We start from the raw sequence: 2,016 nt of genomic DNA on the forward strand, positions 1-2,016 counted from the left end.
TCGGAAGGGAGAAGGTTATGACAGAATCAATGTGAACCGCCATCCGGCCATTCGGTCTACCGCATGCCGCGACAATGGCCACAAGAGGGTCAAACGGTAGCACGTGAGGATCAGCGTCAGGCCCGTACGTCTCCTTCAATTTTTCGGTGTAGTTCTCTCCATCTGACCGGGCTTTAGAGCTGATCCAGTCCCTCTTCGGGTGGAGAGGGTCCTTGTCCTTGTCGTTTTTGGTACGTCTGATGGTCCATGCATCGAAGTAAGTGATATCATTGCCAGTGTCTTCTTTCTGCAAAAAAAGCGATCCAAACAATCAAGGGAATGCTCATAAATGAAAGATAACATGATGAAAAGAAAAGGATGTGGTTGCCTACATGTTTTGAGACGACACCTAGGATGGTGAGTTTGCCTTGACGGTGTCCTCGACAGCCCATCAACTTACGTCGTTCAGATATTGCTTTGTGTTCATCCTGCCACCCTGGATCTGTCCACCGTTTGACGATCTTCTCCCAGCACGGACGTTTGTCAGTGCACCACCGAGGAATCACCTGTAAATCAAACAAATACATCTTAGTAAGGATTCTAATTTTGCGGTAATGTAGGGAATATCAAGCATCCATCGTCACCTTCTTTGAAGTAATTGTCCCATGAAAGATGCTTCCCTCGAGCCTCCTGTTTGGAAATCTTCTGGTTGAGATAGTCCGCGTGATACTTGACCACTAACCGGACGCGCTCCTCATAGTGCATGTCGTGGACTAGTTTCTTGGCAATATTCTCAACCATCACATTTGCACGATCCTTCTGACCCTCAACGCATGTATAGAAATCCTACAAACATGCATACATGTGAGAAGGGTTAAATTATGACTATGGCAAATTTAAACATTTTGGTATTGGCATTTAGGTGTTTGAAAGGACTTACCCAGAAATCGTTGACCACTCGCATGGCTTTATTATCATAAACCCTCTGACGCATATCCAGGAAATCCGGTGCAAGTTTGTAGTGATCCCATGACCAAGATGGCTCAATGATACCGTTCGGCAAAGTGACCAGTCCAGGATAATTTAACCTACAAAGACCCTAATGATGCCACTCGGCTACCGTGGCAGACGCCTCTCACCACCTTTTACTAAGCTTCTGCATTACGAAGCGTGAAGTCATATTATATATGAGGAAATGACAAAAGGTACAATTTATACGAGATGAGTCGAGATAACCACTTACTTCTCTCCCATTGGTTTAATCAACACGTCTCTATGCACATATGGACGTCTTGGAAGCTTTGAAGGACCACGCAACCACGCTTTCCCTCTAAAGTAGTGCTGATAGTCAAACCGCTCGGTTGTGAGCCGCTCACCTCATGGTGCTCTGTCACCCGTGAGGGTCCATCCCCACACTCAGAAACCTGACGAACAACCAGCCTCCTCTCGGCGGCGGCGTCCTCCACCACCTCCTCCTCCTCCTCCTCCACCACCTCCTCCACAAAATCCTCCTCGTCCTCCTCCTCACTCGCCTCATCCCCATCCTCTGTTTCCTCCTCCTGAGCTCGGCGAAGCACTGCATCAGATGGTCCAGGAGAAGAAAGAGGTGCTCTACTCCGGGCTGCTTTACGTACTCCCCGTCCGCCGCCTCCTTCTGCCTCACCTACTCCCCCTCCTCATCCCCCTACCCCTCCTCCTACTCCCCCTCCTCATCCCCCTACACTACAGGAATCAAAAACTTTGCCGTCCGCCATAGCGGACGACAAAGACCTTTGCCGTCCGCCAGCAGACAACAACAGGTCTGGCTGAACGAGCTACGGCAAAGGGCTCTTTGCCGTCTGCTGGCGGACGACAAAGATGACAGACGGCAAAGCCTTTGGACGGTAGAGAAAAGGTACCAGCCCCGTTAGGGGGCTAACAGCTCTCTTCGCCGTCTGCCTCGTAGTCAACGGACGGCAAAGAAATTTCAGTTAATTAAAAAAATACGGCTGTACTACTCGGTGCTGGAGTGACGTGGTCGTTCAGGCGGCAGGTGAG

General features: G+C 49.8%; 1 long non-coding RNA gene across 1 annotated transcript; it reads right to left on the bottom strand.

The window, feature by feature from the left end:
- Positions 1–371: 371 nt before the first annotated feature.
- On the bottom strand, positions 372–1,671 carry LOC125515523 (uncharacterized). Its single transcript, XR_015608605.1, has 4 exons — positions 1,223–1,671; positions 920–1,135; positions 624–825; positions 372–545 (listed from the first exon to the last, which is right to left on the bottom strand). It is a non-coding gene; the product is annotated as an uncharacterized LOC125515523 (long non-coding RNA).
- Between the last annotated feature and the right edge of the window lie 345 nt (positions 1,672–2,016).

This window comes from Triticum urartu, chromosome 6A (genome assembly GCF_056163025.1).
Source record: "Triticum urartu cultivar PI428250 chromosome 6A, HENAU_Tu73, whole genome shotgun sequence".
NCBI classification, from domain to species: domain Eukaryota; kingdom Viridiplantae; phylum Streptophyta; class Magnoliopsida; order Poales; family Poaceae; genus Triticum; species Triticum urartu.